Below are 16087 nucleotides of genomic sequence, written 5' to 3'. Positions count from 1 at the left end.
AACGACATCGATGATGTTCTTAAAGATGCCCATGATGAACCTTGCGGAGAACACCTTGCTGATAAACAAACTGGTCACAAGGTGTTTTAGATAGGATACTATTGGCCCTCTATATTTCAAGATGTTAGAAAATATGTTTGGGGGTATGACAACTGTCAACGAATGGGCCAGCCTGTTTGATTAAATGAACTTCCACTGAAGACTCAACTAGTCATTAAACCCTTTGAGAATTGGGCTATTGATGTTTTTGGTCCGTTTAATCCTCCTTCTCATCAGAAAGTCCATATCCTTGTCTATACAGCCTATGTGACGAAATGGGTGGAAGCCAAATCTGTTTCAAATTCCACTGAACAAACTATCTCAGACTTCTTATTTGAAGAAATCTTTGGTCGATATAGGGCTCCTAGGGAAATAGTTTTAGATGGAGGGGCACAATTTACATCACATTCAATAGTAGCTCTTTTGGAGAAATATGTAATCAAACACCAGGTTACATCCCCATATCACCCTCAGGTGAATGGTTAGGTTGAGAACAAAAATAAAGTATTGGAAAATATTATTACAAACACTATGGCTAACCATCACCAGAATTGGGCTCAAAAACTCCATGAAGCACTTTGGGCATATAGAACTACATGGAAGAATACAACGGGGTTTTCACCATATGAACTTGTGTATGGGAAATCCCCTCTATTGTTGGAGGAATTCGAGGTCAAAATTCTTAAGACAACTCTGGAAGTAGGCCTGGATCTTACTGCAGCCCAAAAACACCGACTCAATCAACTCATGCATTAGATGAAATCCGTTTGGTAGCTGTACAATGTTGATCTAAAGATGATCTGAGGTTGTCATTGATGTCAAACCCAAGCAGTAACTGAAGTAGCACCAATGATGACCCTAAACTTCCATGGCACATTGGGCATCATAATTCATGATTTCACATCTCATAACCATTATAGGAATACGCTACTCAAAAATACCTTTTTATCAGTATATATCTATCCTCGTAATTCCTCACAGTTTGTAAGTTATTCAAGATTTAAGTTAGTAACCCCAATTAGTGGGCTCAAACCCCATGGGGTTGTGGCATGAAATTTATCATTGATTTTGGTCATTTAATAGTCAATAATTAATAATTTTTTAAGCTCCTAAAATCCCTCAAACATTCTCTATAGAAGCCCTTTTCAACTCTATAAAAAGAAATCTCATATATCCTCCAAAAGTAGCGATCGTGGAATTTTCGCTATAAATTTATTTATGCAAAGTCTTAGATGCTGAAATTAAAATCCATTTGAGCCGAAATTTGGATGAACGTGGTGGCTGAATTTCAGATCTTGGTTCGCTATATTTTTGGAGATATGATCTGTGGAAGGCATGGTTTTTGTAGGCTCCCGAATTTCATCTCAAAGAGGTGACCTTGGGAAAAGCATCATAACTCTCTCTCTGAGAAGCAGATTGGAATTATATAAAATGTGGTAGATAGTGCACAGACTGTAGTTTTCTGTGTATCAATTTCAGAATCGAACGAGGAAAAAGTGACACGTGGCACGCTGTACAATTTCGCTCGACTGAACTAGTCCATAATTAGGTCATTGTGAGAGATTGGGAATAACTTTGTCTTGAAGAGTCCAAATCAGGTCAGACCTATGGCATTGGAAATAAGACTCAGAGGTATACAATAGGACCAAAGGTCACATATTGAAGATCTGAAATCATAGAGATACATCAGATTCAATAGCATGCTCCTAGAAGGCAAAAAAAAAAACTAGATCAAGTGTTGTCAAGGGCTGCAAAGGACGAGACTTTCTAGGGCAGCAAAGAGCAAGGTGCAGCAAAATGATGTAGAAGAGGTAATCTCCAGGTACGTATCTTTTGTATATTCATGTTCATATCTTAATTGCATTAGGTTCTTTGTTTTCTAATTTGTTTTTTTTGTTTAGCACTGACATATGCTCTGCAAGATGAGGTAAGTTTTGCTATTATCATGTCATGGGTATTTCCTTGAATACTTTTTGCAAGTATTATATATTCATCAAGAGAAAAATAAATTCAAAATCTAATGTTATGAAGAATGAGAAAGGGTAGCATGACAAGAGCAACAATCAAGGTGCAGAACAATAGCAAGAATTTCACCACATGAAGTCTTCAAGTGGGCAGCACTGCATACAATCATTGTAAAAGTATCATTGTACAGAGTCATTGTAAAAGCATGAATGTAAAAGTTTTACAAGTGTCTATCTGCCAAGAGTAGTGTTGGGAGGTCTAGGATCATCATTAAGTGCTTGTGTCATAGTTGGGGTTATGGTCTAGTGTGTCTTCTTCTTCTACATCATTCTATATCATTGTAAAGTGGACCATTTTCCCTAGTACGGGAGTCCATTCTCCTTTTATTCTTCTATAGGGTGGCAGGGTGGTGCTAGGCTAGTGCATGAAGTCACCAACAGGTTCAAGCCTGTGAAAACTTTGAGGTGGTAGGGTGGTGCTAGGGTGAGTTGTAGCTCATTGGGTTTTGGGGCATTCATTCAGTTGACTATTGAAGAATCTCAGGCGTTGTTGTGTCCATCCAGTGGGAGCTGGAGAAGAATGCTTTTCTAGATTCTAGGAAGTTGGAGTTTTCTTTTCAATTGGAGTTGAAGATTAAAGAATTATCAGAAAAGCGTTGATGTGGTTTTTTTCCCAGAGGGGGTTTCAACCTTAAAAACTGTGCTCATTTGTGTTCCTTTTTTTTACTACTATCATTGTACAAACACTGATAGTAATTGAAGATTAACTAATGCTATGAAAGATTAATAATAATACTGATTGAAAGGAATACTGATTCACCCCCCCACATTATTTCCAACAATTGGTATTAGAGCTTGGTTCCTTCAATAACAGTTTAACAACTGGAAGGAGATCATGGAGCATACCAAGAATGGTGTATCTCTGTTCAATGAAAATAATTATGCACTCTGGAAAGGAAGAATGGAGGTCTATCTCTTGGCGCAAGGTTACGCAGTATGGGACATTGTACAAAATGGATTTACACCAACCGCAGATGTAAAAGGTAAGAAGAATTTGGTAAATGATGCAAAAGCAAAGAATATTATTATCAGTGGACTTATTGAATCTACTTATCATAAGGTGTTGGGTTGTAAAACCGCCAAAAATGTATGGGAGACGCTTGAGAATATATATGCAGGCTTCTCAAATGTCAAAGAAGCAAAGCTTCAAATCTACAGAGAAAAATTTGAGCAACTCAGAATGAAAGAAGATGACAACATTGCTGCATACCTCCAACACGTTGATGACATAACCAACACTCTAGAAGGATTGGGAGACCCTGTTGACAAGAAGACTATTATACGAAAGATTCTAGGAATGTTTCTAGGAAGATTGAACTCAAAGGTATTAGTCTTAGAATACAGTGCAAATATGGCCAAACTCAGCAAAGTGGAATTAAATGGAGTTCTCATAGCATATGAAATGAGACTTGATGAAGAAGAGGGTACTTTGCATCTAGAAACTGCTTTCGGTGCATCTAAGAAAACCAATAAGGACAAACAACCTCCAAAGGTAAAGACCTGCACCTGCAAGTGTGAAGAAAAGGAATATGATGAAGAAGGATTTTCAGATGGAGAATATGCTTACTCTACAAGAAAACTAAAAATTGGCAAGAAGAAAGGATTCAAAAAGAACTTTCTCTCTAAAGAAGATAGCTCATCATCTGATGAATACAGTGATAGTGAAGAAGAAGCAAATGAGAGAGTACTTTTTATGGCCAAGCACAATAAACAAGAGTTATGAATCAATGAAGAAGAAGGGTTGACCATCGAAGAATTTTCTAAGGAGATAATCAAGCTTATAAAAGAGATCAAGGCTGAGAAGATCCGTTGCAATACTCCTGAAGAACGAGTTCAAGGTCTCAAAATTAAAGTTGAAGAACACAAATGTATTGAAGAGTCACTTCAAAATAAGTTGGAAGAAAGCAACCAAGAAAGGGAAGGATTAGAAACCGAAATAGTTTCACTGCATAAGGAACTGAAGAAGGGAAACATTGTCCAAAACTATGCAAACAACTAAAGGGCATTGTAAGAATTCATGAACAATCAATAATCTTACAATGACAGAACTAGCCTCGGTTACAAAGAAGAAGAAGCAGGAGCTTCTACAACAAAATACAATGAACCTATGAGATCTGAAAGGCATGTCAACTTCATTGGACAAGATTCGCAAGAACAACCTTGGAAGACAATTCCCTGATGAAGATTTCCATCCCGGTACCAACATATTTTTCATGGATATTGTTATTCATGTGGAAAAATTGGTCATAAAGCTGTAGAATGTCGCACATACCCTAGGAAATAATACAATTCTAGGAGATCTGTCAAATATGAACCTCCTAGGGCTCAACGAAACATCAATAGATTTGAATATTTATGAAATAATATTGAATGTTTCAAATGCCATAACTATGGCCATAGCGCTCATGGTTACAGAAATCATATGGAATCACCTTTGGACAACATTGAATGCTTCAAGTGTCATAACTATGGGCACATGGCTCGAGATTGTAGGAATAAGAAGGTATGGAAAAGGAAACAGGTACAGGAAGACAAAGATGATAACAAGGTGTCAGCAGTTATGCTTTCAGGATTTGTAAAAGAAAAAGGTCACGAGGAATTAGCAGTTGCTTCAGATAATGACTCAAGTCAAGATGGCCCGTTAGGTGACTCACTATTTTGAACAATATGACTTGTTGACTCCTTAATGTTTGTATAGGAGGAGTCTATGCAGCAGTATATGGCACAAGTCTACGATTGATAGGAAGGTAGTTTGAACACGATGGTAGTTTCATTAAAGGTTCAGGGGGAGCAAAATAGTTGAAGGATTACAGGTTACCAGGAACAAGGAAATATTAGTTTGCAAAGGATATGCACATGTTGAAGGAATAAATTTTGATGTAACATTTTCTCCTGTTGCCAGAATGGAAGCTATGAGGATGTTTCTCACCTATGCATGTTCAAGAAAAATAAAAGTCTACCAAATGGATGTTAAGTCAACATTTCTGAATGGTGATCTAGAAGAAGAAGTTTACATCGAACAACCTGAAGGTTTTCTACTATCAGAAAAAGAAGACTATGTTTGCAGGTTAAAGAAGGCTTTGTATGGTTTCAAGCAGGCTCCTAGAGCATGGTATGCTCATCTTGATGGATATCTATGTCAACAAGGGTTCAAGAAAGGTACTGCTGATAGCAATCTTTACGTACAAATAGATAAAGATAATTTAACAATCGTTGAGGTATATGTGGATGATATAATATTTGGTAGAAATGATGATCGACTAAGTGAGAAATTTTCTACAAAGATGCAAAGTGAGTTCATGATGTATTTCTTTGGGGAGTTGACATACTTCTTAGAGCTTCAAATATCTCAGCAAGAGAAAGGAATATTTATATATCAAGCCAAGTACATCAAGGAAATTCTCAAGAAATTCAAAATGGAAGATTGCAAACCCATCCTTACACCGATGGTAATAGGTTGCAAACTGAGCATAGATGACTCTTCTAAGTATGTGGATTAGAGGTAGTACATATATATGATTGGTAGTCTTCTATATGTAACAGCTTCCCAATGAGATGTTATGCAAGTAGTTGGACAAGTAACAAGATTCCAAGCAACACCAAAAGAATCACATATTATTTCCGTCAAAAGAATTCTTCGATATCTAAAAGGCATAACAGAATATGGGTTGTGGTATCCCAAGGGAAAAAATCTCATTATTCAAGCCTTTATAGATGTAGATTGGGCAGGAATCATTGATGATCATAAGAGTACTAGTGGAGCAACATTCTATCTAGGTGGTTGTCTCATATCATGGTTGAGCAAAAAGCAAACCTAAATCTCGTTATCTACAGCGGAAGAAAAATACATTGTAGCGAAAACTTGTTGTACTCAAGTCCTTTGGATGAAAAAAACTTTGCAATATCTTCAAGTACAATTTAGTGAGCCTATTCCCATCTTTTGTGATAACACTAGTGCCATCAACATCTCCAAGAATCCTGTCATGCATTAAAAAAAAACACATTCCGATCAAATATCATTTTGTTAGAGAACAAGTCGTTGAAAAGAATATCAAACTTGAATATGTTGGTAAAAAAGAACAAATCACTAATATCTTCACTAAACCTTTACCTCATGAAACATTTGAATATCTTCACCAGAAGCTTGGGATTCTCCTAAGTTCTCATTAGATTTTCCTTATTCAGAAAATAAAGGGGGAGTGGAAGTGTGTACAGGTTCGCAGTATGGTTGTGTGTTAGGGGGAGTTACCCTTTGCCATTGATGTCAAAGGGGGAGAGAAGGCAGTAGGAAGAGGTGCCCTGATCGCAAGGGGATTACTTGTGTTGCGATCAATGCAAAAGGGGTAGAGTGTTGATCTAAAGATGATTTGAGGTTGTTATTGATGTCAACCCAAGTAGTAACCCAAGTAGCACCAAGGATGACATTAAAATTCCATGGCACATTGGGCATCATCATTCATGGTTTCTCATCTCATAACCATTATAGGAATACTCTACTCAAAAATATCTTTCTATCGGTATATAGTGGTATATAGCTCTCCTCGTAATTCGTCACGGTTTGTAAGTTATTCAAGATTGAAGTTAGTAACCCCAATTAGTGGGCTGAAACCCCATGGGGTTGTGGCATGGAATTTATCATTGATTTTGGTCATTGAATAATCAATAATTAATAATTTTTTAAGCTCCTAAAATTCCTCCAACATTCTCTATAGAAGCCCTTCTCAACTCTATAAAAAGAAATCTCATATATCCTCCAAAAGTAGCGATCATGGGAGTTTCACTATAACTTTATTTCTGTGAAGTCATTGATGCTAAAATTAAAACCCATTTGGGAAAAATACTGGTGTTTGTGGTGACTGAATTGCAGATCTTGGTTCGTTATATCTTTGGAGATATGATCTATGGAAGTTAGGGTTTTTGCAGGCTCCCGAATTTCATCTCAAAGAGGTGACGTTGGGAAAGTCGTCATAACTCTCTCTCTGAGAAGTGGATTGGAATTTTGTAAAAAGTGGTGGATAGTGCACAAAATGTAGTATTCTGGGGATCAATTTAAGAATCGAAGGAGGAAACAGTGATACGTGGTATGCCATACAATTTCTCTCTACTGAACTAGTCCATAATTAGGTCATTGTGAGAGATTTGGCATAACTTTGTCTTGAAGAATACAAATCGGGTCAGACCTGTGGCATTGGAAAGAAGACATAGAGGGATACTGTAGGACCAAAGATCACATATTGGGGATATGAAATCACAGAGACACAACATATTCAATATCATGCTCCTAGAAGGCAAAAAAAAAGAAACTAGATCAAGTGCTGTCAAGGGCTACAAAGGACCAACTTTCTAGCGCAACAAAGAGCAAGGTGCAACAAAATGATCTAGTAGAGGTAAGATCCAGGTAAGCATATTCTCTATATGCATGTTCATCTCTTAATTGCATTAGGTTCTTTGTATTCTAATTTGTTGTTTTTGTTTAGCACTGACATATGCTCTGCAGGATGAGGTACGTTTTGCTATTATCATGTCATGGGTATTTCCTTGAAGACTTTTTGCAGGTATTATATATTCATCAAGAGAAGACTCAATGCAAAATCTAATGTTCTGAAGAATGAGAAAGGGTAGTATGACAAGAGCAACAATCAAGGTGCAGAACAACAGTAAGAAGTTCACCACATGAAGTCTTTAAGTGGGCAACACTGCATATATTATCTCCACTAGTACTCCTCCTCTTTGTCCTTAACTGCCTATTCAACCCAACCCAAACGCGAATAATAGGGTAGGCCAACAGGTTGACACACTCAACCTTCCTACATATGGTATTTCCACTTTAGAATGCAATTAACTGAATCTTCGATCCGGATGAGTGGTGAATACAAAGAATTCACCAATAATTTTTGGACAAACTAATGACGAAGTCTCAGAACCAGAAATTAAACACCTATTTGGGGAAGTTGGGGGTAATCCACCACAAATTGTTGTGGAACAACAACCCCCCACCAAAACAATTGTCACTTGAGGGGGTCACATAGGCCCACCTTATCTTGAGAGGTTGTTTCTAACAAAATATATCCCTCAACCTGAATTTCATCTTTTGGGGGAATTACAAATCTATTTTTTAAGATCCCATTGCTCTAGGCCATGAAGGATGTGCCAATTTATGCCCCAAGAATACTAGAAGGAATTCGAAAGACCCACCTACTATTCATGTCATGGGGAATTTGTCAGACATAATGTTGGGAGAAACTAAACCCGTCAAATATGGTGACCCAAGAAACCCTATCCTCACAATCCAAATCAATGGGGTTGATATTTAAAATGTTTTGGTAGATCTTGGGGCTACAATTAACGTTGTAACATCAAAAAGTATAGTTAATTTGGGCTTAATCTTAAACCAACCCCAATGGTTCTAGAACTTTCAGATTGATCTATAGTTAGACCTGTAGGGAAATTGGAAGACGTAACTATTTCTATGGATTCTTGGGAATACCTTGTTGATATCTTAGTACTACACACTCAATCTCTAGTTGGGGGGCACCCCCTGATCTTTGGAAGGCCATGGCTCGCTATGGCTGATTCCCGCATTGGGTATTGATAGGGAAACATGGTAATTTCAAATGGAGAGATTACGGAGAACCTTGTTCTTTATCCTCCTGTAGAACCAAGCATGTCAGTTGAATCGGGGTTTACATAGCATAAAAGCCTTGCCTCCAAGATGAGTCTAAACCTGAAAAGGAAATGTTAGACCAATTCTTAATATTGGGGAAGCTCTTTGTCTCAAAGAAGAAATGGGAGATGACACTCTTAGTACATTTATCAGTGATCCTGATTCCATTTCTTTCCCAACCCGATGACTATTAGTGTCTGTTATGAGTTGTATTACCCATGAAGCTACTCAAATAGAATCTAAAACTGAAAATGTTCCTGTCACAACAACCCATAACAGTATTTCAGTAGAGATCGATCCAGGGAAGACACTGAACACTATTCCCCATCTATCGCCTTCCCAAACTGAACAATTGTTAAAAATTATTCAGAATGAGAAGGAGGCCTTTGCTCTGGACTACACAGATATGGAAGGGATTCATGCTGATTTATGTACCCATCACATCTATATAAGAGAGGAATGTCATCCTGTTCGCCAACCACAAAGAATAATGAACCTTGCATTGAAAAACATTGTTAAGTTAGAACTGCAAAAGCTATTGGATGTTGGGTTTATTTATCTGATCTCTGACAGTCAATGGGTATCCCCATTAGTCATTGTCCCAAAGAAGAATGAAAAGTGGAGGATTTGTGTCAATTATAGGGAGCTAAATAAAGCTACCCAAAAATATCACATTCCCTTACCTTTCATCAACTAGGTTCTCAACACACTAGCCGGAAATAAGTTCTTTTCTTTTTTGGATGGATTCATTGGATATAACTAGATCCAGATAGCTCTTGAAGATCAAGATAAGACCACTTTTTATTTCCCTTGGGGAACTTTTACATACCGGGTCCTCTCGTTTGGACTCTGTAATGCACCTGCTACTTTCTAGCAAGCGATATTAGGAATCTTTTTTGATTTGATTAATGGCAGTGTTGAAATTTATATGGATGATTTTACCCCGCATGGTGATTCTTTTGCATATGGTTTGGAAAATTTAGAAAAAGTACTTAAACGATGTAAACAAACCGATGTTTATGTTAGCACGGTAAAATGTCATATGATGATGGAATAAGGTATCATCCTCGGGCATTTACTTTCACCTACAGGAATACAGGTTGACGCCGCTCAAGTTGAGGTAAAATTAAATTTTATGACTCCAAAGACACAGAAAAAGGTACAAATATTTATTGGTTATGTTGGGTATTATCGAAACTTCCTAGAATTTGTTTCTAAAATAGAATTTCCACTTTTCCAACTACTCTCTAAAGATGCAGAATTTGTGTGGATTGATGCTTGTGAATCAACTTTTTCAAGGATCAAGAAATTAGTCTATGACGCTCGAATATTGCGTGGTCCTAATTGGAAACTTCCATTCCATATCTCTACGGACGCTTCCCATACAATAGTTGGAGTAGTTTTGGGACAACAGGAAGAGAAGAAGCTGTATGCAATCTCATACGTCAGCAAGAATTTAACTCCTGCTGAAATTAAATATACAATAATTGAGAAGGATTTTTTAGTTGTCATTTATGTTGTTAACAAATTTCGACATTATATTATAGGGTACCCCACCTTTATGCATGCATATCATTCAGCCATCGGGTATCTGATGAACAAACCTATAACTCTTGGGCGAATCACAAGATGGTTATTATTGTTACAAGAATTTGATATAACTATTGTAGACAAACCAAGGAAGGACAACGTGGTAGCAGATTTCCTGTCCAGGCTAAATATTCATAATGAAGATACACTTGTAGAAGATAGTTTTCCTGATGAAAATATTTTTGCAATTTCTACTCACAGCCCTTGGTATGCAGATGTTGCTAACCATCTTGCTGCAGGTAAGGTACCTAATTATTTTCCATACAGGAAGAAATGAGAAATATCCAGCAAAGATCCCGCTATATGTGGATAGAAGGGTACCTCTTCTACATCAGAGCATATCATCAAATCCGACATTGTGTATGCGAGAACGAGATCGATGATGTTCTTAAAGATACCCACGATGAACCTTGTGGAGAACACTTTGCTGATAAACGAACTGGTCACAAGGTGCTGCAGATAGGATACTATTGGCCCTCTATATTTCAGGATGGTAGAAAATATGTTTGGGGGTTAACGAATAGGCCAACATGTTTAATCAAATGAAATGCCACTGAAGACTCAACTAGTCCTTGAACCCTTTCAATATTGGGATATTGATTTTTTTGGTCTGTTTAATCCTCCTTCTCATCAGAAAGTCCATATCCTTGTCTGTACAGGTTAGGTGACGAAATGGGTGGAAGCCAAAACTGTTTCAAAATCCACTGAACAAACTATCTTAGATTTCTTATTTGAAGAAATCTTTGGTAGATATGGGGCTCTTAGGGAAATAGTTTTAGACGGAGGGGCACAATTTACATCACATTCAATAGTAGCTCTTATGGAGAAATATGGAATCAAACACCGGGTGACATCCCCATATCACCCTAAGGTGAATGGTCAGGTCGAGAACAAAAATAAATTATTGGAAAAAATTCTTACAAACAATGTGGCTAACCATCACTAGAATTGGGCTCAAAAACTCCATGAAGAATTTTGGGCATATAGAACTACATGGAAGAATACAATGGGCTTTTCACCATATGAAATCGTGTATGGGAAATCCCCTCAGTTGCTGGAGGAATTTAAGGTCAAAACGCTCAATACAACTCTGGAAGTAGGCATGGATCTTACTGCAACCCAAAAACATTGACTCGTTCAACTCATTGAATTAGATGAAATTCATTTAGTTGCTGTACAATGTTGATCTAAAGATGATCTGAGGTTGTCATTGATGTCAACCCAAGCAGTAACTCAAGTAGCACTAATGATGACCTTGAACTTCCATGGCACATTGGGAATCATCATTCATGGTTTCTTGTCTCATAACCATTATAGGAATACTCTACTCAAAAATACCTTTCTATCGGTATATTTCTCTCCTCATAATTCCTCACAATTTGTAAGTTATTCAAGATTGAAGTTAGTAACCCCAATTAGTGGGCTAAAACCCTATGGGGTTGTGGCATCACATTTATCATTGATTTTGGTCATTGAATAGAATATAATTAATAATTTTTTAAGCTCCTAAAATCTCTCCAACATTCTTTATAGAAGCCCCTCTCAACTCTATAAAAAAAATCTCATATATCCTCGCAAAGTAGCGATCGTGGCATTGTCGCTATAAACTTATTTTTGAGAAGTCTTAGATGCTGAAATTAAAACCCATTTGATCTGAAATCCAAGTGAATGCGGTGACTGAATTTCAGATATTGGTTCACTATATTTTTGGAGATATGATCTGTGGAAGGTAGGGATTTTTGTGGGCTCCCGAATTTCATCTCAAAGAGGTGACCTTGGGAAAAGCGTCATAACTCTCTCTCTCTGAGAAGCAAATTGGATTTATGTAAAAAGTGGTGGATAGTGCACGGAAAATAGTTTTTCTCTGTATCAAGTTCAAAATCTAAGGAGGAAAAAGTGACACATGGCATGCCGTACAAGTTCGGTCTACTGAACTAGTACATAATTAGGTCATTGTGAGAGATTGGGCATAAATTTGTCTTGAAGAATCCAAATCGGGTCAGACTTGTGGCATTGGAAATAAGACTCAGAGGGCTACTATAGGACTGAATATCACATATTAAGGATTTGAAACCACAGAGATACATCAGATTCAATATCGTGGTCCTAGAAGGCAAAAAAAAAAAACTAGATTGAGTGCTACCAAGGGTTGCAAAGGACCAGGATTTTTAGGGCAACAAACAGCAAGGTGCAGCAAAGGTAAGATCCAGGTAAGTATCTTCTGTATATTCATGTTCATCTCTTAATTGCATTAGGTTCTTTGTATTCTAATTTTTTGTTGTTGTTTATCATTGACATATGCTTCGCAGGTTGAGGTAAGTTTTGCTATTATCATGTCATGGGTATTTCCTTGAATACTTTTTGCAGGTATTATATATTCATCAAGAGAAAACTCAATGCACAATATAATGTTATGAAGAATGAGAAAGGGTAGCATGACAAGAGCAACAATCAAGGTGAAAAATAACAGCAAGAAGTTCACCACATGAAGTCTTCAAGTGGGCAACACTGCATACAGTCATCGTAAAAGTATCATTGTAAAAGCATCATTGTAAAATTTGTACAAGTGTCTATCTGCCAAGAGTTGAAGAGGCAGTGTCGGGAGGTCTAGAATCGTCATTAGGTGCTTGTGTCATAGTTGGGGATACGTTCTAGTGTGTCTTCTTCTTCTACATCATTCTATATCATTGTAAATTGGACCATTTTCTCTAGTATGGGAGTCCATCCTTCTTTTATTCTTCTAGAGGGTGGTAGGGTGGTGCTAGGCTGGTGCATAAAGTCACCAACAAGTTCAATCATGTGAAAAATTCAGGGTGGTAGGGTGGTGCTAGGGTGAGTTGTAGCTCATTGGGTTTCGGGGCATCTGTTTAGTTGACTACTGAAGAATCTCGGGCGTTGGAGCATCCATCTAGTGGAAACTGGAGAAGATTTCTTTTCTAGATTCTAGAAAGTTGGAGTTTTATTTTAAATTGGAGTTGAAGATTAAAGAATTATTAGAAAAGTGTTCAGGTGGCTTTTGTCTCGAAGGGGGTTTCCACCTTAAAAACTGTGGGTATTTGTGTTCCTTTTGTTTACTACTATCATTGTAAAAGCACTGATAATAATTGAAGATTAACTAATGTTATGAAAGATTAATAATAATACTAATTGAAAGGAACACTGATTCACACCCCCCCCATTATTTCCAACAATTGGTATCAGAGCTTGGTTCCTTCAATAACAATTTAACAACTGGAAGGAGATCATGGAGCATACCAAGAATGGTGTACCTCTGTTCAATGAAAATAATTACGCACTCTAGAAAGGAATAATGGAAGTCTATCTCTTGGTGCAAGGTTACGAAGTATGGGACACTATTCAAAATGGATTTACACCAACCGCAGATGCACAAGGTAAGAAGAATTTTGTAAATGATGCAAAAGAAAAGAATATTATTATTAGTGGACTTGTTCTATCTGCTTATCATAAGGTGTTGGGTTGTAAAACTACGAAAAATGTATGGGACAAGCTTGAGAATATATATGCAAGTGACTCAAATGTTAAAGAAGAAAAGCCTTAAATCTACAGAGGAAAATTTGAGAAACTCAGAATGAAAGATGATGACAACATTGCTGCATACTTCCAACACGTTGATGAAATAACCAACACTTTGGAAGGATTGGGAGAACCTGTTGAAGAGAAGACTATTATAAGAAATATTCTTAGAACGTTACCAGGAAGATTGAACCCAAAGGTATCAGTCTTAGAATACAGGACAAATATGGCCAAACTCAACAAAGAGGAATTACATGGAGTTCTCATAGCATATGAAATGAGACTTGATGAAGAAGAGGGTACTTCGCATCTAGAAACTGTGTTTGCTGCATCTAAGAAAACCAATAAGGACAAACAACCTTCAAAGGCAAAGACCTGCACCTGCAAGTGTGAATAAAAGGAAGATGACAAAGAAGGTTTTTCAGATGGAGAATATACTTACTTTACGAGAAAACTAAAACTTGGCAAGAAGAAAGGATTCAGAAGGAACTTTCTCTCTAAAGAAGATAGCTCATCGTCTAATGAAGATAGTGATAGTGAAGAAGAAGCCAATGAGAGAGTACTGTTTATGGCCAAGCACAATAAACAAGAGGTATCAATCAATGAAGAAGAAGGGTTTACCATAGAAGAATTTCCTAATGAGGCAATCAAGCTTATAAAATAGCTCAAGGCTGAGAAGATCTGTTCCAATACTCTTGAAGAAGAAGTTCAAGGTCTCAATGCTAGGTCCCTATACTACTAGTGTAACCCCTTATTGTTATTAGTACAACCCCCTTATTATATTGTTTTTCCCATGTAGTCCCCATATTGTTATTATTGTGCCCCATAGAACCCCACTATTGTTATTATTGTGCCCTTACATTATTATTGTTATGTCGGCTCTGATTATATTATGACCCCTTAGACTCCTATATATAGAAAGGAGGTCTTGTCATTTGTATCATCCAAGAATTGTTCATTTGTGTAATGTAAAGGAGATTGCCCCCTCGAAGAGGCTGAATTATAAGGCGTTGATCTATCTTTTCTATCTTTTTGTGAGCTGGTTCCATAACATTTGGTATCAGAGCTTTGGATTTTAGGGTTTCACTAATCCAAACAGGTCACGTGGTATTTTCTCTATAACTTTTTTTTGCAATTTTTCCAAAGCTAAAAACAAAAACCCATTTGAGAAGAAATCTTGCTGAACCGCGTGTTCGAATTTCAGATCTTGTTTCGCTATATTTTCGGAGATATGATATGAGGAAGTTAGGGTTTTACAATCTCCAAAATTTCATCTAAAACAGGTCATCGTGGTATTTTCGCTATAACCTTTTCGCTATGATGTTTCAAAAGCTAAAGAAAAAACCCTTTTGAGAATAAATCATTCTAAATATTGGGTCCAAATTTCATATCTTTTCTCGCTATATTTTTCAGATATATGATCTGAGGAAGTTAGGGTTTTTGCAGATTCCTGAATTACATCCTAAACAGGTGACCTTGGGAAAATCATCATAACTTTCTCTCTGAGAAACAAATTGAAATTTCGTAAGAAGTTACAGAGAGCGGACGGACTGTAGTTTTCTGTTCATAGTTTTCAGATCTGAAGGTCGAAACAGGAACACGTGGCACGTCATACTAGTTCGCTATATTGAAACATTATATAATCAGGTCATTTTAGGAGATTGGGCATAACTATTTCTTGGAGAATCAAGTTCTGATCAGACTTGCGGGGTTATAAAGAGGACTCAGAGGGCTACCACAGGAGACAATTTCAGAACTTTGAGATCTGAAAGTACAAAGTTACATTCATTTCAAGATCGAGCTCCTGAAATCAAGAAAAGGCGATATGAGGAAGTTTGATGGAAAGGATCTAGTAAATTGGATACTATAGATGGAGAAATATTTTGATCTACATGGTGTAACACTATTACAAAAGGTTTTTATTGCATCTTCATATTTAGAACCGGATCAATTTTTATAGTATAAAGGGATTTGTTCTCGTAAAAAACTTGTTACGTGGTCAATTTTCACGGAGGAAATGATAGCACATTATGAGGATACAAAGAGAAACACATTCTTTAGAAAAACACCACAACTATTGAAAGAAAAAAGAGAAAAACGACTTTGTTACAAAGTGGAAAGAAAAATTATGGCAACAAGGAAGTCTACCCCTCACAACTATAAAGATGGAAGTGTTGTTTCTCCTAGCCTTCCACAACCTACAAGGGTTACACCATAACAATTGGAAGAAAAAATA

The sequence above is a fragment of the Pinus tabuliformis genome, chromosome 6 (assembly GCF_031772625.1).
Source record: "Pinus tabuliformis cultivar Carrire ecotype Pingquan chromosome 6, CPIR1, whole genome shotgun sequence".
In the NCBI taxonomy this organism is placed as follows: domain Eukaryota; kingdom Viridiplantae; phylum Streptophyta; class Pinopsida; order Pinales; family Pinaceae; genus Pinus; species Pinus tabuliformis.
This window is presented reverse-complemented; position numbering follows the sequence as displayed.